The sequence below is a fragment of the Macrosteles quadrilineatus genome, unplaced genomic scaffold, assembly GCF_028750875.1.
Source record: "Macrosteles quadrilineatus isolate MER2022 unplaced genomic scaffold, UCM_ALF_1.0 Scaffold_1__1_contigs__length_201487025, whole genome shotgun sequence".
Classification (NCBI taxonomy): Eukaryota; Metazoa; Arthropoda; class Insecta; order Hemiptera; family Cicadellidae; genus Macrosteles; species Macrosteles quadrilineatus.
The window spans coordinates 46,894,413-46,921,385 of NW_026542594.1; the positions used below are offsets into that span (position 1 = coordinate 46,894,413).

General features: G+C 32.7%; 1 protein-coding gene across 5 annotated transcripts in view; it reads left to right on the forward strand.

Moving 5' to 3' along the window:
• The window catches only part of LOC128982911 (ankyrin repeat domain-containing protein 13D), a 222,057-nt gene that overhangs the window by 57,904 nt on the left and 137,180 nt on the right, over positions 1–26,973 (forward strand). The gene's annotated exons all lie outside the window — the stretch shown is intronic.

A 26,973-nucleotide genomic window follows, 5' to 3' on the forward strand; every position in this document is an offset into this window, starting at 1 on the left:
GTTAAAAGTATTTAAGGTACTACCTCAACCTCACAATTTAATACTTTATTCGGGTTGACATTTTCATTATAAAGGTGCTTTTGTCCTTTCCGTGAAACACTGAGAAATAAGGACATTAATGCGTTACCAACAGACATACACACAAAAATACAGAACTTAATTAGGGAATTTGCTACGCTTTAAGCATAACAAAGTACTTATAAAATTAGCATCTGAAATCTTTGTTAATGTCATCAAATTTCATCATAACAATTTATATTTGCTTGGACCGATGATGACCCGAAATGACGGCTTACTATATGAAATGAAGTACAATAGACGATTTAGATTGGTAATTTATAATAAAAATTACCAAAATAGGCCACGAACTATTGATACATAAACAACGTAAAGCGTTTTAACAATTCATGATGGTTTGCTGAATAAATGATTTACTAAAATGCGTTATCGTTTTCTTAGCATAAACAAACATTTTGGAATCAAGAAAGAAAAAGCAAAAATTGTACAGTTAAGACATCAATTAAATTGAATACGCCTGTAATAATAAATAAGGTGCAACACCAACGATAACTAATTTGTAAAGTACAGTGATGTGTTGGTAACAAAAATGATTCTTGTTGCTACCAACAGTACCAACGGTTCTAAAGAATAGAACCGGTACCAAAAACCAACGTTCACAGTTGAGAACTATAGTACAGCTGACAAATTATATGAGTTAATCAAGTACCGAGGTTATTGATCTCTTGGTTTTGGATTTTCTCGTAAAACGTTTTAAAACGGCAATCAAAGTTATTTCCCATTAATTGCTTTATTTGTAAACAACTTTTAATGTAAACTTATCGGTGTCAGTATGAAAAAAAAAACTTTTTGTTATTTAATAGATTATGTATTCTCTAAACAATGATTGGTATAGGCTATCTATCAACATTAGAAGGAAATGTGACAAAAATCACACAACGTTGGGTTTTTGGACGTTTGTAATTTTATTTCTTAAGTAGGTAGGCCGTGTATTCTAGGGAAAAGTACCAGTATCAAGGATCGTCGTCGAAAAGGTTGTTATGAATAATTGGGTAGGCGTACGTACCCAAGAGATGGGCTATGGGCGTATTGGCTGTATGGTCCAGCGATTGCACACGGTGAGTAGGTACTATTCACTATATATATATAGTCAATGGTAGGAACAGAAAATAACACATTAGAAAAGCGAGTTTAGCATCATCCGTAAACCTCTGTTACAATCACCCACTGCAGTTGTAATTTTTTACTTTACACTTTACACAACCGCCATTGAAGTGCCGTCAATGAGTGGAAACCATGTTTCTAAGCTATTGGTGACGATCATTATTAAATTTAAGTTTCCCAGCCGTATACAACACTGATACAAGGTCTTCTTTCTGGCTATCAAAACTCAAGAACAATTTATACACAAAGAATCTCTGGTTCCTGAACTGGATGATGCCTAGTTATTCAATTTCATTTACGGTTACACTATTACACTATATTATTGCACTTTCAATTAATTAAATCTGTTATGTAAGAAAAACTTTTTTAATCTCACTTGGTTGGGATTTGCATTCAAAACGTGATTGAAAAAGGTTGCGGTATTTGTAAATGTTACATATTTTATATATCGTTTTTGTTGTGAAATTTTAATGAAGACCTCGTTATTGACTAAAATTACATGTTTTGTACATTTTTTATGTTTTATTTATAATTAAATTCTATAAATCTTGTTATTTAGTTCTAAGCTTGACGTTATCTTTTTTATTAAACCTTTTGACTAGTCTATTTAAAGAGTTCCTCAAATGTTAAAAAACTATTTTATTTATTATTAATAAATACATTGTAAAAAAGGACATTATATAATATTAGACTATAAGAAGAATGACGAAGCACCTGTGCATTTATCTAAAACCTCTGTACGTTTATGTGCTAATAAACATGATTTGATTTGATTTGATTTGATTTTTAAACAACATTTGTAAACATATCAGTGACAGCTAGGAAAAATAATCTTGATCCGAACAGCTGTTCGTTATTTCATAGATGATTATGCAATAAAAATTGGACGAAAACTTGACATAAATCGCACAAAACTACATTTTTGAACGTTGGTAATATTATTTACAAAGTAGTGAGGCCATATTTTAATGGCTAAAGACAATCTCGCCAATCCAGTGAATACATTAAAATTACTTGGATCTTGATAGGTACTCTTGTTTTCCAGGAGAAGATAGCGTAAAATGCCATCTTGAGTGTTACAGACAGAGGGAAAGACAGACAGACAGACAGAAATTGAGATAAGACTCGTTTCTGCTTATTTAATGTATAACACGTAAAAATAACCTAAAATTATATAATTCTGAGCAATGTACAGACAAAACTCTAATTTTATTTACATAGATATCCATAAACAAGCAAACTACAACAGTTTTCTTATTCTCCATAAGAATAACATAGGAATTTAAAATTTAATATTAGTTTAAATTTTCCTCAATAACTATTAGAGATAGGGCAAATATTGTAATAACAAAAAATATGTATTATTTTGTCTTCTTTAACTTTTGTTCAGGTACTAGTACTACACTATGAAAAGTTTCCCCGTTTAGGGAATTATTTCCACCTAAAACCTTAAAATTACTCAGGGCTAGAGATATACAAGGGCTGGCTCACTCCTTTGATGTTAGCGGTCGCTGACTGATCCTACTTCCCCTCCCCCGCCCCTCCTCAATGACGTAGCGCAGGTACATCGGCGCGAGTGGCAACGGTAGCCTAGCACGGCAGTGCACAGCATATGTTGCCCATCGAAGTATATAACTATACTTCGATGTTGTTAATCACCTTTGATGTTAACCTACTATTTGTCAAAAAGTTATAAGCAAAAGTAAAATAAAAACATCAATTAAATGTACATTTATTAATATTGTGGGATAAATAGTAGGTTAACAACAAAAGTGTAAATACAAAAAAGATAGTTTAAAAAAATATCTTACAAACAAAAAAAGAATCATCCCGGTTCGTTAAACGGTATGCGAAATATACGCATTTGAAGAATTTTTCCAGCCGCAATATTTTCCGGACTTTCTACCATGTTAAGTGTTAGTTAACGGTTTATTTAATCTCTTGGCTTTAATTTTAGTTTCAAACATTGATTGTTTGGTATGGAAAGGGCATAAAATTATCTACAACTTTTGTAATGGGTAGTAGTCCAGGCAACGAAACGATATAGAGGGAAATGTTTGGAACACAATTTCTGACTTCGTAACTTTGTTTAGTATAGTTAGGAGGTTAACATACCAAAAGTCCCCGCCTCTAGCCCTTGTGCTGTGGGGGAGGGGGGGGCTTGAAGGTACCATTTTTCGGTTTTTTGCTGATATCTCGGAAAAAATGCGTCCAAGCGAAATTATGCTAATATACAAAATGAAAGCTTATTAAATTTCCAGCAAGTTTGTAATTTACTATTTTTCGATACCTTGTATGGTTTTCGCGTTATTTGCTATCAAAAGTTTGTAAATTTGGAAAAATACATTTTTTCCTCATGTTTTTTGTTCTTTTTGACAAGTTGCCTCTTAAACTATGCACCCAAAAAATAAATGCTGGGCATAGGGTTGTAGAAAATTAAATTTCCTTCAATAATATATATGACTTTACTAGTTTACCTCCTTCCGTTCAGATTTTAAAGCAAATTAACCGTCAGTATAAAAAAAATTAAATTTAATTAAAATTTAAGAAAATTAAAATCTAGTGTTGAGCAAGGAATTTGAAGTCTTGCAACAGCTGTTGACTACTTAATATTTCAATTTATCACCTTACACAGTCAACTAATTGGTTGGAACATTCACTATCAAGTAGCTAAGGTGAGTGATGGGCGTCTAAAAATAGCACAGATACCCTATAGAAAATATATACTTGTGGGCTGCCTAACCAGCTTCCTCACACTTGATGATCTAGCTAGACTATTGTAATGGGAAAATATGGTGTTATAACCATGTTTATGCATATAAGAGTGTCTATATGACACTGGAAACAATCACAACCATTAAATTTAAACAAAGATAAATTACATATTTAAGTGAATTAATATAAAACATTACATCAGTAAGTAGCCTACTATTCTATCCCTTGCTATCTTAGTTTAATAAGGACTACCATCCTCATCATTTTTATCCTTTTTTCGGACTTATTTTGGAAATAAGTACTGTTTTTCATACTGTTTTTTATACTGTTTTTTTCATAATCTTAGTTATCTTTTGCAGGAACAACATTTTGGCTTTTTTTGCATACTTATTTAGGCTTGCTTTTTTGCTACCTGATATTGCTCGAGTACAGTTTTATGTGCATAGGCAGAAAAATTTTTGAGAATATCCTTCAGTGCAGTTTCATGCTAAGTGTGCTCTGCTACTACAGAGTTGTTATTATTCTTTTTCACTCTTACGTAAGAGAAGGCACGTTATTTCCCAGCCACAGCTGAACATTTGGAATGTACATGATAGGAAACGATGTTTTAAAGCACCATCAGTCGGAGGAAGACAAGAGATATTAGGCTCTATGGAGACCATCGATTTAAAAATTGACTTGTACCTGTATAGATTGAAGTTGAGGGATACCTCTCTCGCTGGAGCCCATATCAAATCAAGATGTACATTTTCCCTACCTTTTGTATTTGGGTGGTGTTGGAGAGGGGGCGTGAAAGACCGATGATGCATTTTGGGCCACTGGGGAATTCAGATACAACTTCGCATAAGCAACCTTGCTTTTCTCAAATGCTGAAGATTTTTTGTCACATCCAGTAGAATCGCGTTTAAAATATCATCTAATCCTTGTTAAGATAGTTTATGGTGCGAGAAAAAGATGTTCCTTGCCTTCTTTCTTAGAGAATAAAAGGATAACAACGATTATGAGGATGGTAGTCCTATCCAAACTAAGATAGCAAGGCTGAATTGACTACTAAGACTACTCACTAATGTAATGTTTTATGTTAATTCCTACTTAAATATGTCAATTGTCTTGGTTTCAATTTTATGGTTGTGATTGGTTTCCAGTGTAATATAGACACTCTTATATGCATAAACATGGTTATAACACCATATTTTCCCATTACAATAGTCTAGCTAGATCATCAAGTGTGAGGAAGCTGGTTAGGCAGCCCACAAGTATATATTTTCTATAGGGTATCTGTGCTATTTTTAGACGCCCATCACTCACCTTAGCTACTTGATAGTGAATGTTCCAACCAATTAGTTGACTGTGTAAGGTGATAAATTGAAATATTAAGTAGTCAACAGCTGTTGCAAGACTTCAAATTCCTTGCTCAACACTAGATTTTAATTTTCTTAAATTTTAATTAAATTTAATTTTTTTATACTGACGGTTAATTTGCTTTAAAATCTGAACGGAAGGAGGTAAACTAGTAAAGTCATATATATTATTGAAGGGAATTTAATTTTCTACAACCTTATGCCCAGCATTTATTTTTTGGGTGCATAGCTTAAGAGGCAACTTGTCAAAAAGAACAAAAAACATGAGGAAAAAATGTATTTTTCCAAATTTACAAACTTTTGATAGCAAATAACGCGAAAACCATACAAGGTATCGAAAAATAGTAAATTACAAACTTGCTGGAAATTTAATAAGCTTTCATTTTGTATATTAGCATAATTTCGCTTGGACGCATTTTTTCCGAGATATCAGCAAAAAACCGAAAAATGGTACCTTCAAGCCCCCCCCCTCCCCCACAGCACAAGGGCTAGAGGCGGGGACTTTTGGTATGTTAACCTCCTAACTATACTGAACAAAGTTACGAAGTCAGAAATTGTGTTCCAAACATTTCCCTCTATACCCTTTTTTTAGCATTCGTTGCCTGGACTATAGTTATTTCATTCTATAAGCGTTTAACAAGTTATGAGGAAAAATTCAAAAACAATGATATTAAAAACCACGTTTTTTTATATAGTGAGATGAATATTAAGTTGACAATAAAAGTGTAAATACAAAAAACATTTCCTGTAAAATTATCTTTCAAACAAAAAAAGAATCATCCCGATCCGTTAAACGGTATGCGAAATATACGCATTTAAAAATTGCCCTACCCGCCATTTTGATGACGTCATAGCTGGAAAACGTAACAGGCGCGGACTTGACACCCGAGTGGAAAACACTTCCTAAGACACCTTTATTGAAATGCAAAAGCAAAATTCTCTATACACGACATGCACACAGAACCCTAGTCATGTCCAGGACTAAATCTTTCCCGGACCGTACACCACTTTCAGTGTTTTTACGGTTTATTCAATCTCTTTGCTTTATTTTTAGGTCTAATCACATATTGTTTGGTATCATTGGAAAGGGTATAGAATTATCTACAACTTTTGCAACGGGTGGTATTTGATTTTATCAGCGGTTAAGAAGTTATAAGCAAAACAATAAATATAATAACAATAAAAACAACGTTTTTCAATATTGTGCGGTAAATATTAAGTTTACAACAAATGTGTAAATACAAAAAAGATAGCTTGTAAAAATATCTTTAAAACAATAAAAGAATCATCCCGATCCGTTAAACGGTTTGCGAAATATACGCATTTAAAAATTGCCGAGCCGCCATCTTGATGACGCCATAGCTCGAAAACGTACCAGGTGCGAACTTGACACCCGAGTGGAAAACACTTCCTAATACACCTATATTGAAATGCATAAGCAAAATTCTCTATACACGACATGCACACAGAACCCTAGTCAAGTCCTGGACTATGGAGACCAATTATTAATATTTAATTTCTGACAACAGCTGGAGTTTCAATACAATGTTTGTTTCCCATGTTAATCTTATGGAGAAATACTAAACTTTAAAGGGCCAAAGGGCCTCACTCTCTAATTATTTCCTTAAATAGAAAGTTTCCTGCACAACTTCACGTTACGCTCTTTCCAATGACACCAAAAACATTTCAATCGGTTCAGTAGTTTCGGAGGAGTAATTGTCACAAAAATCCTGCTTGCGTATACTAAGCTCAGTATACTCGCTTGGCAAATGTGAAAATACTCAGGAACTGATTGAACTGACACCATTGTATGAGTTACTAAATTTTATTTCACTATTTAGTCTAATTTATAACCCTTTTAAAACACAATATATATATATGTAATAATCAATAAATCGAATGACGTATTTACCAAAGGAAATATTATTTAGTTAAATATTTTTGGGGCCCCAGTATTAAAAGATAATTGAACACATATACAAGTTTAAAGTGATTGATATAATACAAACTAGTGTACATGTTGCTCGAAATCGAGCAATTGAAAAGGAGTAAAGTAGTTATTTAAAAACAAATAACTAATTTAAAAACGAATGAAAGTCATAGTTTCCAATGAGTTTGAAAGACTCAACTCATTGTTTACGTACCTAACAGTTCCATATAACCAACATTTCTTGTAAATATTTGATCATTTATCAAAAACAGTTTGCTACAAACACTTGGTTGAAATGAAACATTTACTACAAGTGTACATGTTGCTCGAAATCGAGCAATTGCGAAGAAGTAAAGTACGGTAGTTGTTTAAAAACAAATAACTTATTTAAAACCTAATAAAAGTCATAATTTCCGATGAGTTTAAAAGACTCAACTCATAGATCACGTACCTAACAGTTCCATATAATCAACATTTCTTGTAAATATTTTATCATTTTTCTAAAGCTGATCTAGTTTTGTAGTGTATTAAGCAAATGTTTCCCACTTATAGCCGCATTAGGTTGTCCATGTTGGTCTTTGTCAATGTCTGCATGGTACCCCCCATTGTCGCCAGTACGTTTACAAATTTCAGTCATGTTTTTATAGTGATAACGATTTGTTTGCATTACTTAAGAACTACCGGATGTTCTGCATAACCTCTCTGTCACAATTTCATTTGCTTCAATTGACATTAATTTGGCTAGTTTCTGGAGGTACTGTTATCACGTAAATTACATTTACCTGAAAAAATTCATAATTGAAAGGCTTAATGTAGTTCAGATGGTTTTTTGTTTCCCTTAAATGTGAATAATAATGTGAATAATGTGAATCCTTCAATGGAAGTTTTATTAAGCTTTCTTGGATGTAGTCTGATTCTTTTAAAATCACTTGACTTTCATGAAAAAATATTAATGTCCTTGCCGTAACAGTTTGTTTAATCAGCCTTAGAGGGTTTTCCTTTGCCAATCATCATAGAAGTTAAGTCCATGTTTCCTACAAAATAGTGGCACTTCGGCTAACATCCTTGTTCATTGTTTGTGGGAATATTCATATTGCAGGTGTTCTTCATTATATAGGTTGATAACGATAGTATTTTTTTTTTTTTATCTCCATTTATTCTACTTGGTGGCGTTCTATGACTTTGCTATGTTTCCATGGTTAACAAATCGGTTCTTTCAATGATTTCTCAAGAAATACAGTACTATGTAAATTCATTTTTCTTATTTGGTAAAATATATCAAATGATCCAGGCTTTCTCGATTTTTACATTGTAATATGTACGAATGTACAGTAAATTAAAATAGTAAATATTTAATTTCAACAAAATCAGTACCCAAAAATGTACCCAATGCGTTTCGTTGAATTGAAAAATTAATAACAGCAATTAAATCATACAGCTGATGAAAATGTAAACAATTATGTTCTTCATAAGGATAACATGGGAACTTTAACAGCCACTGGGGCAGAGCCCAATGTAAGGTCAGTTTACAAATCTACGCGACACGCTCTTTCCTATGAGACGTCAATGGATAAAATCGGTTCAGAAATGGCGGAGGAGTTCAACCGACAAAGTTTCATGTAGCGTATTAATTAAATAGATGTAAAACGAGTTGATGTTAATTAATTAAACCCTTTTATATAAAAATAAGATATTGGTAAAATTTTATTAATCTACACACCTTTGCCGTTTGGCCAAAGTCCAGTTCACAAAACATCCTAATATTCACAACACAATCCTAATATGAAATTCTATAAAATTAATACACCTTACAAACAAAGACTATTCACAATTTAGCAAACTACCAAAATACACGTTCGAAAATAATATATTAAATGAGAACTTACTTATATCAAATACATTATTTTACAGATTTAACCTTAAATGCTATATTGTTGTTGTTTTTATTTAGCAGGAAATTATTTATTTATAATTATTTATGATTTATATCATAGATTTCTTTTGGGTTTTAATTTAATTTTAAGTTAGGTTTAATTTGAATGAATTGTAGTTATTTAACTTAGGCCTTTTTTATATAATTTTAAATTTATCTTCTTTGTTCTAAATTTTGGTCCTGGAAGTTATAATTGATATTTTACATACCGAGTAGAAGATCTTGAGGGGAGATGATTCCCCGAGGTGACGTCTCGTGATGTCCAGGCCTCCCCTTGTCTCCGTTGTCAGATGACTCGGAGGTTGATCCTGGTCCTCGATGGCGGATGACAACCCCCTGGAACCTCTTCTCTCGGCGTGGGCTGAGTAGTTGGCAGATTTTACCAATCCTGATATATTAAGTGGGGCCTACTCGATCCGACCCCGTCCTAAGCCTTGCAAATCTTCTTCCAGACTGATGCCATCTTGCTGCTCCTGTCCCTTCCTTTTTCCAGATTTCCCATCATTCTAATTAACCCCCCTACAGTGTCCAATCATAGATGATCCCTTTGGTGCTCAATGCTGTGATTGGCTGCCACTTCGATCAGCAGGTCACTGTAGACGTCAGGTTGTGCGTCCATTGCCCGGGACCTTGAATATGATACTTGTAGACTTGTCGGTACCATTCTACATGTCTCTTTGTATTAGAAAATTGTAATATTTGATTTACTTAAATCAGTAGTAAGTTTTAAATGGGCCTAATAAGAATTTTTTTAAATATGAGTATGCATGAAATTTATGAATTTAATTAAAGTATAAATATGTTTACACTATTGAACGTATACTTTGAAGTGTTCGTAATGAAATGAAGAATTTGAAAATGGCAACAAAATTAATATTTAAAATATTGTAGAAAATATTGACAGTAGATAAAAAATTGCTGTATGAACCAAAAATGTTTCATGTTAACCTCAAGATATAAAAATTGTTTGTTATATTATTTTTCAAACATATAAACCCCACATACCAACTATATAAAATGAAAGGAAACTTATTCCCCTACATGAATATACATAGTTATAAAGACAAATATACATAAATAAATATTTTATAGTTTTTTCTATAAGATGCTGCTGTGCCTTTTTCATTTGGCGATCAAATCGTTTGTTCTTCATTATGACAAAATGTTTCATAACCGGGCTAAATGTAATGTCCCAGACCTCAAATTAGGTAAGTTTATCCACATAAAACAGTTTACCAACTAAATATATACAAATTTACAACTAATAAATATGATTAAAGTAAAAAAGTCACACCCGCGATATTCGTTGTTGGTAAACAATAAACAATAGTCAGTGAAGTTAACAAAATACCCCCGCCGCAGCAAATTTCCATTTGCCTGATTGGATTTTTACTAAAATATGTCTCCTTAAAAATATCACATATTCCCTATTTAAATAACATTAGTTTAACGAGTACTTAGGTTTGCTGCAACAGGGAGGGTAAAAAGGTGTTTTTTTGTAAAATGTTAATAGTTTAGTATGAAATGAATGCATTTCCCAAATTTGATCAAAATATGATCATAAACAAGCAAACTACAACAGTTTACCTATTCTCCATGAGAATAACATGGGAATTTTAAATTTACAGTTTTTTGGAATTTTCTCCGTAACCATTAGGCGCATAATAACGCTTTAGTATACTAAATTATTTTTTTTTTAAGCTCTACAAAATGGTCTGGAAAGAAAATGCTAAATTTTAAGTTTTTAGGGTCAAATATAGGAAAAACCAATTTTTACCCCATAAAACCCCCCATAAACCCCTGTTCCCATAGTCCTATCATGAGTTCGCGAACTCGTTTGAAAAAACGTAGGTTTTCACGTTTGTACCAAATTTCACAAAAATTGGATGATTTTTGCTTGAATTATCGCGCTAACAAACACATGATATATATATATATATAGGCTATGTATATATATATATATATATATATTATATTTGATACTGTTCACGTGTAGGGCTACTGTAATTAATATATATATATATATGAATTTGAACGGATGGTGTTTTTGGTCTCTAGGGACCTCAAAACGAAAAAGTAAATCGGTCCCGGGTCCAGGTCTTACCATGAGTACTATGGTAATAGCTTATTCCCTATAGGAGAAATTTGCTAAAAGGCCAAAAATAGTGTCTCAAGTTTCTAAAAGTAATGTCACATTTCAGTTGAGGCACAACAAATAATATCGAAAATAAACATTTACAACTTTACAACTTAAAATCATGATGTAAACTGATAAACTAAAATCACACCAAAACTCGACTTGTTAGTTATTGGTCAACAGAGATTGAGGTTAGTTAGTCAGGCAACTTTATTTTAATCTATTGAAATATTTATAATAAAATGTAATTGATAACTTGAAAATCTTTTCCTTCTTGTAAAAGTTACAAAATACTAAGTATAATGTATTTTTATACAACCTCAATGTATTTTATATAACCTCAATGAATGCTTAAAGGTATGAATAAATAATAAATAAATACAATTAATAATCCATACATTAATAATATACATTCAAGCAATACGAACACAGATATTACATAGTAACTTAATGCATTGGATCAATAACTACAGTATTCTCAGTCATCACTTTACAGTCCATTCCCAACTCCCATCCTTAAATATCTACTAAAGTTAATTTTTGATTTATTAAAATTGATGTTATACGTAATCCTATTTGAAAATCAATAACTTTTATAAAATATAGTAATACCTAATAAAAAATGTCCAACATAGAGCTGAATCGACACTAAATGTGCGGCAATACCAGCGCTCACATATGCAAAGTTATACGGTGCCGGGAGCCCGAGGTACCGTGCTGACGTCACAGCGGCGGCGTGGTGGGGAGCCACCTGGCATCACTTTCTGAGCTCGTGTGACCTAGCCCTTGTATATCTCTAGCCCTGAAAATGACTGGACTAAACATGCCAAAGAGAAATTCCAAATCTGCATACGCAATCCACTTAATTTCCTCCAACCACAATTACACCGATATTCACAATAATTTAGATATAGTACAACCATAGACTAAGCAACCATAGACTCCTCATCCCATTGTAAATTTTGAAGCTTGTTTTAGCGAATTTCAATTTTCCTTTAGGGAAGTAGTTACTACAGTAGGTCTCATCCCGGGACGCTACCTTTACATTTGAAAAAAAAAAACTTTGTATCCAATATGGCGGATCCAAGATGGCGGTCAAAAATGTATACCCAGTCAAAATGAAGTACTTAATACTCTACAATGATCTGACGTGGTATTGAGTTGATATCTTAAGAAATGTTGGAAAAGTAGGGGGGGGGGGAACTCATTTAAAACTCACCCTGTATAACTAGGAGACCAGTTATTGTTTATGATTATATTGTTTTATTTGATTAAATGTGGTTTAAAATGACTGAAATAACAAGAAACAAATTGTATACAAAACATAACCTCTACAATTGGACGTACAGAACTAACAATAAAATTGGCTTCAGCTGTTCTATAAGGATGACAAATCTACTAATGGAGTATGTTTTATCTATTACCCAGCAATAAAGGACGATACATGGATGCAGTTGAGGAGTTTGAAATGCGTTGAAAGAACAACCACAGCATATATTAAACAAAAAATTATCATTTGAATCGAACATTATCTAAAACACTACTATTCAAATACACAATAAACAGACGAGAAAAAAGCCAGATAAGGATAACACAGGAGTAGGGGTAGTAGGCTAGTCAAAATACGGTCCAACATCAAACTTAAAGCAATAGAAATGAAATATATGGGATTTTGTCAACAAAGGGGTCCACAACATCATACTAAAAATCGAGAAAAACCGAAGTGGCGGAAAGCCGCCATATTGGAAAAAAGCTTCCGCCATATTGAATTTATGTAAGCTTTTAGTAAAATGGATATAGTTTGACAACTAAGCGTCTTACAAATCTGCGGTTTGTTTTAATAGCTTCCTCATTAAGTCTACTTCAAGATAACAATAACTTTTATATCATTTCAATACTTTTTTGTTTAAATGAGACAGCTTTAAATTTAAAAAATACTAAATTTCAAAGATTTTTTTAGTAAAACCTTTAAATTTTTGCTAATATAAACTCAGGTGATATGAAAATACATATTTTGTGGCTATAAAAATAATCTGAATTAAATTTTGAACAATAATAACCATCACATCAGTTTGCATCTTGCTTTGAAGATGGGATATATTTGTTATTAGTCTTCAACTTGGAACGCTAGCCATGACGCGCGCTGCACCACTACATCTAATCCGGGTGAAATACAATTTGAGGGGGGAAAGATTGCTTTAAGAAAATTTAGACTATTATTTTGAAATCATTTATACAGGATAATATACAAACAAAAATCCGAAAAAAACCGAGCATGGGAACACTGAAAAAGTAGACATTTTCAAACATAACAAAATTCAATTTTTCATAATAGACAACTACAGTAGTAGTCAGAGAATTATAGGATATGACCTTAAAATTTTTTCAATGAAACTTTTTATAGTTTTATTTTTAGTGTTGGGGTGGCAGAGTGACATACTAAAAGTTGTTCAAAAATTATCCACGGGAAACCCCCTAAAACGATATGAAAAATGGCAACTTTTCCTAAAATTTACAAATAAAAAAAATTCATGCAATTTTATGAAAATATTTTGAGAAATTGACTTGGTACACTGCTGATATTTATTCGTTATTTAGTTCCTAATTTCGATAGATAACCCTTTTTTGACCGCCATCTTGGATCGCCATATTGGATATAAATAAATCGAGGAGTTAGCCCGTCCTACGTACGGGAATCGAGTAGTCAATTAAAACTGTGTATAATTCAGAACAGCTAGTTTACACTTATAAAGACAAATTTTATTGCAGCCTACAGCAGAAAGAGTAGCTATTATCAATTGAGAAATGTATAGGCCTAGTCAACGATATCACCTTCCATCGCATAACTGCCTCTTCCATAATCAATATCGCCACAATACAAACTCATACTAAATATACACAATATCCAGTATGTCTAAATAGAAACTCCCTAAAATAAACCGATAATATCCAATTAAACACATATAACGTTGGTTTTTCCTTACATCATTAAACGAATCGTCCACACATACCACATACCATTTATATAAATTTCACTACATCAATTGCTAAATAAATAAGTGTAAACAAACAAAAGTAAAAACAACAACATATAGTTTGTTTTTAAACAGCTGAGTCAAAAATAAAATAATATTCGTTTGAAAAAAAAAGAACTGGTCATGTTGAAGGAATTTAAAAGGAAAACACGGTAGTAAAGCTAGTGAGGTAATTGTTTATTTTGATTATCCATACCGTTATCAGTTCTAATATCCTTGATAATCAAACCACCCTCATTGAATCAATGTACATCGTAATTCCACATATTCATTTATTTAAACTATAAAATATTCAGTTGAAATAAAAGTGATATTTGGCCTACATTAGTGCATCCAAACGTAACCACAACTAAACACACGCCAAACAACTTTTTGGATTTCATAAAATAATAATTAGTCTAATTGCAGTATCCTAGGTCAATGATGACGTTATGTTCAATCTATGTCATTCATCTCTATATCTTTGGATAAAACCCGTCTGAGGTTGTGGCGGTAATTTAAAATCGTATTCCTGAGGGTTCTTGATCTCAGCATTCAAACATTGATTGTAAACAAAAAGCTACCAAGATGAATTAAAACATGTACAAATTTTCACTTTCCTAGCCTTTCCTCAAAAAATTGAGCAGTAAAATCATTTGCATATCCTTTTTTTAAGACTCGTGTACAGAGCCTCGACTTGTATTACGTCGATGGTGTTACTTATCTCGGTGGTCTACTAATCTTACTTATATAATCAATGACAAAATCAGAGTGAATAAAATAACCTCATAATTCTATAGAGTATTTTACATTTAACCAGCTGTTAGTTAAAACAAATTATATTGCTCTAAAACAAATCGAAGATTACAAAGATTGCTTTAAAAAATAATTTGAACATCCTAGTATTTTACTATGTATATTTAATTAATCTGTCATCCTCTTACAGAAGAATTGATCGTATCAATGATTAGCATTACACATAGTATAAATAAGTCAACCTTAAGTATGTCTTTACATTTTTATCCAAATGCTGAATTTGTGACACAAAAGCTGAATGTTTACAGCTGTTATGTTAAGCAAACTTTTTTATGCCAAAAGCTAGTTTAGAATCTTAGCGTCGGCTGCTAGACTTTTTAAAAATTAAAACATAATTTCTAAAAAAACTGGGACCCTAAACTAAAATTATGGCTTCGACATTCCCTAGTTCTCAAAATTATCTTTCTTTCAACACAAAAATCATGAAAATCCGTCGAGTGGTTGATTCAGAATCGTGAAATAAAAAAACACTGTTTCGTTTTAATATTATAGATATTTTAAAATTAATGATTGTTTTATGACACACCATTTTAAACTAGATTTTCACGATGATTTCAATTTTGGAATGCGTTTTTAAATATCATTTTTCGCTTTTAAGATAATTTAAAACGAAAACTTTACCCCATACATTTCTTATGAACGTTTCGTACCTTGAATAAAAAAAAATGATATTTCTTACATCTCCAGTTATTATTACCACTTGCAGTCCGTTCTAGCCTTAAATTATTCAGTGATGTAAGGGCTGTCATTTGATTATTTTGGCTATTGATAACTAAAATATGAAAGTTTATGACTAGCTACAAACCCCAACACAATCTTAAATTGACTTTTTAGGAAATCAGTTTTTATTAAAAGATTTATATTTTGGGTTGCCAATACGTCACCATGTTATTTATGGTCTGAATGTATTGATTAAATGTTTGGCTTAATTTTTATTGATCACTAAATAAAATCTGAAAATTTAAATTGACTCATGAACCTTCATTTCAAATTATTTTATTTTATTTTGAAAACTGTCTTTAGTTAAATACATATATCCTCAATCTTGAATAACTCCAAAAACGCTTTATAGTCTTAAATAATTCGGCAAAGTATTGACTCTTATTTTAGCTATGGATTACGTATTTATTTATTTAGAATTGAGGATAAACGTCTTTAACTGAAGACAATTCTCTAAATAAAAATTATTTAATCCATACCTATAAAAGAGGAAGTATGTATGTATGTATGTATGTGTCCTATAGACTCCGAAACCGCTAGACAGATTGTAGTGAAACTTCCAGGTATTATTCAAGGATAGTGTGTGTGAAGTTTGGTGCAGATCCGTCATAAGGGCTCCGCCCCAGAGGGTTTTAAGGGGTCGATTGTCAGACTTTTGGAACTACAATTCATACAATAAATATAATTTAAAAGCAGTTTGTTTACTTTCACAAACTGCTTTGTAGGCTTGAATAATCACAACATTCTGTTTTACTCATGATTTGAAATAGTGCCACCCTGTTTTCACAGAATGCAGCACAGAAAACTATTATACTTTTTGATAAGTCCATATATATCAAACCATTGACTAAAACCTAAACACAGCATACCAGTGCACTGAACAACGTTTGAATTCTCCAATGTTAAATATGTAAACATACAAAACCTTTATCAAAGTATTATAAACATTAAAAGGGATAGCAATGCCTAAATAACTTTATCCTTTGTTCTAAAGCCACACAATCTAACATAAATTATTAAGTGAAAAATAATCGTGTGAGCTATGTCAGGTATTCAAATGCCTCCCAATTTGTCATTAACCCACCACATTACTGTCATTAAAAGAAGAGCTCAAATAATACTAATGCGAAACTTAAATCCACGGATGCTGTGCAACGGAACCAGACTGACGATTAAAAACATTACACCAAATATGGTTCAAACAACAATCATCAGTAGTAAGTTTAAACGAGAAATAGTCTTAATCCCTAGAATAGCGATGATTTCATCGGAATTACCCTTTAAATTAAAGCGACTATAATTTCCTTTCGTCTTTCTTTCGCAGTCACCATTATAAGACCCAAGGGCAATCCCTGACTGTCGCCGGTTTAAGTTTAGAAAATGTATGCTTTACACACGGACAGCTGTATGTTGCGTGCTCACGAGGTAGTAGGTACGCCTAAAAAACTTATATACCTATCTATAAACCAAACGAAAAAAAACATAGTTTATCCACTGGCAATTAAAAGAATACAATTCTATTTTTGTTTTTGGTATACGTTTTTATTATTCATCGTAAAGAAGGAAAAAATCAAATTTCAAATAATAGTTATTAGCGCAGCAACGCGCGCTGGATAACTGCTAGTTTTAAATAAAAGTCCATGTCTCATTTTAAATTTTGTCAGATTTTATTTAGTAATTAATAAAATGAAAGCCAATCATTTACTGGGTAATTTAAGACCAGAAAGAACTTGGTGACGTTTTATATGAAGATAATATGTGAAGATTTATATCTCGTGTTGTTAATACAACCCGAGATATAAATATTTTAATAACGTCTTATTTCTAAAAAGGTCAATTTCATATTGTGTTGTGGTTTGTAGCTCGTCTAAAAATTTTCTGATTTTAATGATCAATAGCCCAAATAATTAAATGACAGCCCTTACATCACTGAATAGTTTAAGGCTAGAACGGACTGCAAGCGTTAATAATAACTGGAGATGTAAGAAATATCATTAAAAAAATTCAAAGTACGAAACGTTCATAAGAAATGTAAGGGGTCGTTTGAAAACTAAAAAGGATACCTAAAAAAGTGTTCTAGAATTGAAATCATCGTAAAAATCTAGTTTAAATTTATGTGTCACAAAACTATCATTACATTTAAAATATTTGATTTATATCCAATATGTCATTCCAAGATGGTGGTCAAAAAAGGATTATCTATCGAAATTAAAAACTATAAAATGAATAAGTATCAGCAGTGGTACCAAGTCAATTTCTCGAAAAATGTTCATACAAATTCACGTGGTTTTTTTAATTTGTAAATTTTGATAAAAGCCGCCATTTTTAATAGTCGTTTTAGGGGTTTTCGGGCGGACTCTTTTTTTAATAACTTTAAGTATGTCACTCCCAACAAACCCAACACTAAAAATAAAACTATAAAACATTACATTGAAAAAAATTTTAAGGTAATTTCTTATATTTCTCTGACTACTACTGTAATTGTCTATTATGAAAAATTGAATTTTGTTATGTTTGAAAACGTCTACTTTTTCAGTGTTCCCATGCTCGGATTTTGCCGGATTTTTGTTAGTATATTATCCTGTATAAATGATTTCAAAATATGGCTTAAATTTTCTTAAAGTAATTTTTCTTACCTCAAAGTGTATTTCACCCGGATTAGAAGTAGCGGTGCAGCACGCGTCACGGCTAGCGTTCCAAGTTGATGACTAATAACAAATATATCCCATAATATATCCCATCTTCAAAGCAAGATACAAACTGATATGATAATTATTATTGTTCGAAATTTAATGCAGATTTTTTTAATAGCCACAAAATATGTATGTTTATATCACCCGAGTTTGTATTTGCAAAAAAATTAAGGTTTTACTAAAAAAAATCTTTGAAATTTGGTATTTTTTTAATTTAAAGCTTTCTCATTTAATCAAAAAATTATTAAATAACATAAAAGTTGTTGTTATCTTGAAGTAGACTTAATGAGGAAGCTATTAAAACAAACTGGAGATTTTTAAGACGCTTAGTTGTCAAACTATATCCATTTTACTAAAAGCTTACATAAATCCAATATGGCGGAAGCTTTTTTCCAATATGGCGGCTTTCCGCCACTTCGATTTTTCTCGATTTTTAGTATGATGTTCTGGACCCCTTTGTTGACAAAATCCCATATATTTCATTTCTATTGCTTTAAGTTTGATGTTAGGCTTAGGCCTCGGGTACGATACGAGCGGCGAGCGGTGAGCGGCAAGCGGCGAGCGGCAACCTGAGCGGCACGTAAGCGGCGGGGGTGGCTACGATACAAGCGGCACATTTATAACGCTCATCAAATATCCCCAGTTTTATGAGTCAGTTTAGTCGAAAATGGTAAACTATGCTTACCTGCAAGAATGATTGCAACTATTGTTGCTATCTGACAATTGTTTGCCTTTAAAGAAAAACTTAGTTTTTTTGAAAAACCTTAACCCTAACCTGGTCCCATACTTTTCTGGTGACTGAAGTGTTTTAAAACTTCCGTGATGATCATTGCACAAACATTCCCTGGACTGCACCTCACGTATCGACCCGTATCGCATGTTTGCTGCTGTTTCTCTGTCATTTTAGGCCGAACTGAAGCATGACTCACCTGAGCGGCGAGCGGCGTTTTCGCGAAAATCGGTTTTGACTTGGAACCATGAGCGGCGCTGAGCGGTGCCGCTCACCGCCGCTCGCCGCTCAGACGTATCGTGGCCACCCTCAACAAATTTACACGCAACTAAATGAGACCCGATGTCAGAGCGGCGCCGCTCATGCCGCTCGCCGCTCACCGCTCGCCGCTCGCCGCTCGTATCGTACCCGGGGCCTTATTTTGACTCTAGATTGACTAGCCCATTGGTATGTTTACTGTATAGTACATGTTGTGCAATTTTAATAACAACATATCTATATATCACAAGACAAAATATCTATATTAAAATCACCACCAACACAAATATTATTATTAATATCTCCTAAACCATGTAAAAGTTTATTTAGATGTTCTAAAAAACTATCAATATTCCTAGATGGGGTTCTGTAAATACCAGCTAAAATAAATTTTACGTTACCTATTTGTTTTTACTTCTATTGAACAGGATTCAAAAACTTTATCAATATTTAATTCGTCTATACATTTACTGGTAATTTTTTTGCATTTAATCACATTTGAGACCATTATCATAACCCCACCTCCTTGGTTATTGTTCCTAACATAATAACTAACTGTTTTATAGCCACTAAGTACAAAACTATTTATCTCATCTATTGTCAATTTGGGTTCTGTCAAGATTATAATATCTAAATCTTTTGTTACAATCCTGCTTCTTAAAAAATAATTCTTACTACGAACATCATTATCCCCTTGTTCATTTTAAGTCTGTGTGTGTGTGTGGTAAATAAATAAATAAATGTCCAGGGTTTACAATAATAAATACATAAACCTTTTTATTGATCAAATTTTACAAATAAGGTTATAAATTGTATGACGAAACTCTATCTCAGGGTACTAGGGGCATCATGTCAAAGTAGACTTATCTGATTTTGATAGGCATAGGCCTAATGTTCATCACAAATTACAGTTCAATTAAACACTTTTGTAAAGATGAAAGTTCAAAATTCTTGGAATGTAGGTATTTTAGCAAAGTAGGCCTAAATCAAGTTCAGTTGGATCTCACCCAAAAGTTTATAGTTGTCTTCACCACAAAATATATTTCTTGATGTAGATATGATACTAAGTAATTGAGACAAATCTTGAGTTTATGTTTTATTAGATGTTATTCTTTTACTCCAAGTATATGCCAATCACGATTTTAAGGGGCAGAAGTATTATATTAACCATTCAATTAAAAGGTTTTGTAAAATACAGGGAGCGGCAAAATGATCTGACGGTTTTCTTTGCCACCCTGTTGAGCAAGTGAGTGGCGGAGGGTGGTGGGAATAGGGGCGTTACAAAGCCAACGTGCGGACATTTTTAGTAGCCATGGACCTGGGGACAGCTGAGCACCATGCATTTGTAGTGGAAGTGTTTTTTTAAAAGTGGCAATTCCTGTGTAGCTGTTCAGCTGCAGTTCCGTAGACGTTTCAATGTGGACCCAAGGGGAAAAGTCCCAACTCGAAACACCATTTTGCTGTGGGTGGGCAACTTCAGAGCTACTAGTTCAGCACATCGATATATAACAAACATGGATCGCGCGCTGCATGTGTTGCTTGAGCCGAAACGCGGTCCGGTGCTGTCAGACACCCCCCACCACAGTCCGGGCAACCACGTGCACTACTACTACTGTCAGTATAGCAGCTGACAAGCGGAAGTGCGTGGTTTTATTTTTTCGTAGTAGTATTTCTTCGACATGATGTACTTTGATCATGCCAGAATCGTGTTCTGCATTCAATTACAAGTACATCTTAACATAGGCTATAAGTTTTCTCAAGAACATTTTTTTGGAGCTGTTGTTTTACACATATCTAACGTGGAGTTTGGGGAGGATAACCACGAAATTAAATGAGCAAAATCCATAGGAAACTTGTTTTTTTAAGATACTTCGATTTAGCTATTTAGCAAAGCAAAAGAAGCAACCTTAGCAGCTTTAAAGGTAGGGATTAGGCAAAAGTTAACTAAACTTGTTTTGTTTAGCAACGTTTGATGTTTTGTACGTGAGTACTTTGTAGTTTTGGTGTTTAATACAGGGTGTTCCGCAAGTAAACAGCCAAACTCCGGGAAATAGCTCTATGGGTCAAAATAAAAATAAAAATCAAGAATAACATTTTTTCCAAAATCGCTTCGTTAACCAGGTCCCATTTTACAACTAAATATCGTAATATTTCAGCTATTTCTTATTCGAACTTTTTGAACTTTGTATTGTTTGATACGGAATAAATATGCTAAATAGAAGTGTCCTTGAACTTTTTGTCACAACAGCCATTTTTGTGCAATTTAAGTTAAAACAATTAAAATTGTCACCATTTTGAAATTTTAGGTTTAATCAAGATGATTTTTTTCTAGCATTGGTCTTATCTATCTTAACCTACATACCAAGTTTTATAAAGATCGGTTGAAAATTTCAAAAATAAAAATGTTTATGTAAAAAATACAAAATGGTAGATATCTGGTTAACGAAGAGATTTGAAAAAAAGTTAGATTTTCTCTTTATTTTGACCCATAGAACCAATTCCCGGAGATGGGCTGTTTACTTACGGGACACCCTGTATATGATATCGTTTTGTTAAGCAAGATATTTTCCTGAATTTATGTGCAAATTAAATTTGTACTAGCAAAGCAAACAAATTAACCTTAGCATATGTAAATGGAAATGTTGGCATTATAGGCAGAAATTAACAAAACATGCTTTGTTTAGCAACGTATGATGTTTTGAACGCGTGTCCTTATGTAGTTGTGTTGTTTCTTTATGATATTGTTTTTATTAAGAAATGTATTTTCATAAATTGAGTGACAGATTAAATTATAAATATGTAGGCCTACTCTTGTCTTTAATTGTTCCTATTTCCTCTGTTCTTATAATTTATTAAGCAAAACTGTTCCAAAACTGTTTTACATTATTGGAGTTTTTATCAAAATATATTTATTATTTTTCAACAAACAAAATCAATTAAACTTACACAATAAACAGTTAATACTGTAAAATATAGATAACGAATGTTAAACAATGCAATCAGATGTTCTGTATGTGTTATTCAAGTGTAAAATAACATTGCATTAAATGAAAGCGCTGCAGGTATGCCCGGAAAGTGGTGGGGGAGCTGTCTGTAGCCGGACCGCACAGCTGCTACTCAGCGCGCGATCCATTGTGTTTATATATCGATGGTTCAGCATTGAAAAAAGTCCAACAGGTCCAAGGTCAGCCCGGACGCCAGAGAATGTCTAGTGAGTGAGAGAAGCTGTGGAAGCTAGTCCTCAGTGGCCTAAACGTTAATAAGCTGTAGCTCTGTACTTGTCTGGCCGCTCGGTAGAAGAGCATTACAATAAGACCTGCATTTCCATTCATACAAAATGGCAATTGTGCAACAGTTGAAACCCAGTGGTTATGGAAAGCGCATATCTTTTTCAGATCAAGTAGTGATTGATTTTCTTACATGTAACAACATTTTCATTACGAACGACGAATCACACTTTCAACCACAACATACAGTCTTCCTCACTCTCTTTAGTTTCACACCACAAAGTCAGATTTTAGTTTTAATGCTGAACTAGTAGCTCTAAAGTTACCCACCCACAGCAAAATGGTGTTTTGAGTTGGGACTTTTCTTCTTTGACCCACATTGAAACTTGTACTGAACAACTACACAGAAATTACCACTTTTAAAAACACTTCTACTACAAATACATGTTGCTCAGCTATCCCACGGCTCCATGGCTACTAAAAATGTCCAGACGTTAGCTTTGTAACGCCCCTATTCCCACCACCCTACGCCACTCATTCGCTCGACAGGGCGGCAAAGAAAACCGTCAGATCATTTTGCCGCTCCCTGTAGTAATTCAGTTATACGTCGAAATTTGGATCTTCAATTTAGTCGTTAGAGTCAAAATCATACAGCGCCAGTACGATAAAAAAATCTATATGGACATTTTATGACAACTAGGGTCGTCTGATGTTAACAAAAATTACATTTATTGGGAGCGGGCGAGCGTTGTCGACTGAAATCGTAAAAAAGCAACAAGCATCTGCAACAATTTACTTGTATTGCAACATTTTACTCGTCAAGAAAAAACTCAAACTTGTTAATGTTCTTAATGGTACTTTTCATGTTAGGACTTTAACATATTATACAAATGAGAATTCCATGCCAAAACCACTATGAAATTAAACATAAGTCATAGTTTATGGTTTTATAGTTTTAGTGCAGCCAAGAAATGTAGGAAAAGGGGGGTTTAATTGCCAGGCCAACGTGGCCAACATATCAGAGTGGGAAGTGACATTTATTTATAGGGAAAATAACTATGTTCTAAACCTTATAATGATTAATCTATAAAAAGTAAACTTAAACATTGTTTTGTCTTGTATCTTATAAACGTATTAAAAGGTTTGTTAGTAAAAATATAGTAAGTTATAAAATATATTAAAGCTTTAAAAGTGTATACATTATCTCTGACTTACATCACGTATTTAAATATAACTTATTCCATTAATTAATGTTAGTTTTTTTTATTTGTGTTTTCATTCAAGCACCAAATAGAATGTGTATACTTTGCGTAATCTTGAAGCAGACAATGCAGTTTCTGTTAAACTACTTGGATTATCCATAGACTCTAAACTCACTTGGGAAATACATACCAATAATATCATTTCAAAATTGTCAAGAGTATGTTGTTTGATAAGAAAACTTAAAAATTGTGTTTCTAAACCAACACTTCTAATTGTTTACCACAGTTTATTTCACTCACACTTGGTGCATGGCAATATACTGTGGGGTAATAGCTCAGGAGCTCACCGGGTCTTTAAATGGCAAAAGAAGGCTCTCAGAATTATGTTTGAAATTCCAGATAGGGTTAGTTGCAAAGCATTTTTTGCTGAAAATAGAATCATGACACTCTCTAATATTTTCATTTTTAACAATTTAGTTTCCGTTAAAGAGAATCTAAATAAATTTGTTCCTTGCAACTCAATCCATGGGTATATCACCAGACAATCAAAAGATTTATATATTCCTCAAGCCAGGCTAACAAAATTTATCACAAGTTATAAATATTTGCAAATGAAACTATTTAATAAACTTCCAATATATTTTAGAAATCAGGAAAGTATTAATTTGTATAGGTCAAAATTATCAGATTGGCTTACAAGTCGTGCGTTTTATTCAGCTGAGGAGTTTTTGCAGAATGTAGATTTTTCAACTCTTAAATGTGAGGCCGAGCAGTCTTGATGATTCTTTGTTCTTGTTATGGCCTTTTCCCTGTTAATCTCAAAGTTTTTTGTATACTGTATACTGTATGAATTTAATCTAAAAGTGACTATTTTCAACCAATTTGCTCAATGTGGCGGGGCGGATGACGTCATCAGTTTTTCCTCACTTACTCAAAGGTTTTTAGAGCACAAATTATAAAACTTATATATTGTTGAAGCACAAAATGAGCACTAAATCGTGACACCATTTTCAACAAATTTGCTCAATGTGGCGGGACGGATGACGTCATCACCAGTGGCAGTTTTTCCTCATTTACTCGGTTGTTTTTAGAGCACAAATTATAAAAACTATATATTGTTGTAGCACAAAATGAGCACTAAACTTCTATGTATAATACATTGTTAAATCCTTTGGTGGCGGGCTGAACGTGAAGTTAGCCCCACCAACAGTTTTTATAATTTTTTGATGTGTTATTGTTGAGCACAAATTTTTTATATATACCTTTGAGAAGCACAAAATCAGCACTAAATTATGGATATGTTTTTATAATTTGTGCTCATTATGGTGGGGCCAACTTCACGGGGGTGTTGATATGTCCATCGAATCAAAGGGCTTTATTAGCAGAATACAATGTTGCAAATTTGAACTCATCGAACAACTGAGTCAAAAATGGTAGCCATTCAAAGATATCTTGAATCTGCCATTTTGAATCTTTGAACGGCTGCCAATTTTTACTCACTTGTTCTTTTGAGCTTGAATTTGCAGAATTGTAATCTACTAAAAAAGATCTTTAATTTGATGTGCATATCGACCTATGCTTACGTTTACGATTTTCTTCCGATTCCTAGCGGCTGAGGAGGTAGCATTGCAAATTCAATGAATCTTTGAACTGCTGTCATTTTTGCGTTTGTCCGTTTCAGTTCAAATTTGCGGCGTTATACTCTGCTACTAAAGGCCTTTAATTTGATGTACATATGAACCTATGCTTCTATTTAAAATTTCCTTCAGACTCTTTGCGAGACGGTCCCATGATATGACAGAAAACTAATAGTTCCTTCAAAAAGAAGATTTTTAGGTGTTGTGTTGATGTACCAAATCTTATTGATTTATCTGTTGTTGTTTAGAAATTATTAAGCCCATGTGGGACTTTATATACAGTCTGTATAGGGTCAAACGGTGTCTGGGGAGTCTAAATATATTTTCATTTCGGGTTTCATACCTGTGGTTAAAATATATTGTTTCTGGTAGCTCATTTTTAACTGAATGTATGTAATTTAATAATTCTAGAATATACAACCCCGTTAATGTCTGAATTTTTAAATTTTGAAAATGTTTCTTACAAGGACTACGTGGATGAGAGCTGTGATAATGCGAATAATATGTATTTGTAGCCTAAATATAGATTTTATACCAGTAGCTTGACCCAATAAAATTTTGCCATATCTTAATACAGACTCCACATAAGCATGATAAACGACTTTTAGTGTCTCAATAGAAACACAGTCCCTTAAATGTATGAATAAAGATGATATCGACCTAATTTTGGTATGCAAATAATTCAAATGTGAATCCCATTCAACGGCGTCATCTACATAAACCCCTAATAATTTATGAGCTTCAACTAAATTAAGAGATCAGTTTTTCATATTTGTCTATCTAGTAGAAAATTTAATAATATTGGTTTTTTCAACATTAGGTTTTAATACATTTTCTAAAAACCATTGCTCCATATCCTTTACCACACCTTGCAGAGAAGAAAACATTTCAGTTGTATTGTTATTTTTTATCAAAGCAGTAGTGTCATCGGCAAAAAGAATAAGTTAAGGGATTAATAGCATTAATTTAACTTTTAATTAACATTTAAAAAACAAAAGTCAATAATCAGAACTCTTGCAAATTGCCCCAAAAAAACATCATCTAGACAATTGTTTTGAAATTTTAAAATTTTAACTCTAACTTCAATATACGTTTTTGAAATTTAAAAAATGGTTCATGGCAATCCTGGTATGTTTCAAAATTATCTTAGTAATCACTCATATAATACCCGAAGACAAACGACATTTTTCAATACCCCACTCATAATTTAAAAAAATATGAAACAAGTCCTCTCTATATGGGGTTAAAAATTTACAATAAAATTCAAAACTCCTTAAAGCAATTAAACTTAGCAAAATTTACAGACAAAATCAAAACAGTTTTAGTAGAAAAAGCATATTACACTCTTGAGGAATTTTTCAACGACTCCTGGTAACAGACACCCAATCTCTCATCAACCTCTCCTAACATTTAAACAG